Source organism: Etheostoma cragini, unplaced genomic scaffold (genome assembly GCF_013103735.1).
Source record: "Etheostoma cragini isolate CJK2018 unplaced genomic scaffold, CSU_Ecrag_1.0 ScbMSFa_593, whole genome shotgun sequence".
Lineage (NCBI taxonomy): Eukaryota > Metazoa > Chordata > Actinopteri > Perciformes > Percidae > Etheostoma > Etheostoma cragini.
In genome coordinates, this window is record NW_023269198.1 from 386 (window position 1) to 677 (window position 292).

Here is a 292-nt window from a genome sequence, read left to right on the forward strand (position 1 = left end):
GTTTTATTCTGTTCATCAACCTGGATGTTTAAAACCACGAATAAAAACCCTTTTCTCCTGTTTTTGTAAAACCCAAAGTTTCCCAAAACAAAAGATAAAACTTTCACCAAATGACCCCAGTGAAAAAACCTTGGTCAGTCTTTGTCTCGCACAGTGTCTCAGTATCCAATTCAAATGGTTTATAATTGAAATTCTAACTTACCCCCGCTGTTTGAAATTGCTTCATTTTCGTTTGGATTTCAGAGTGGAATCAGTGAGCCCTCCGCAGTTTCTGACCCTCTGTCTCTCAAAG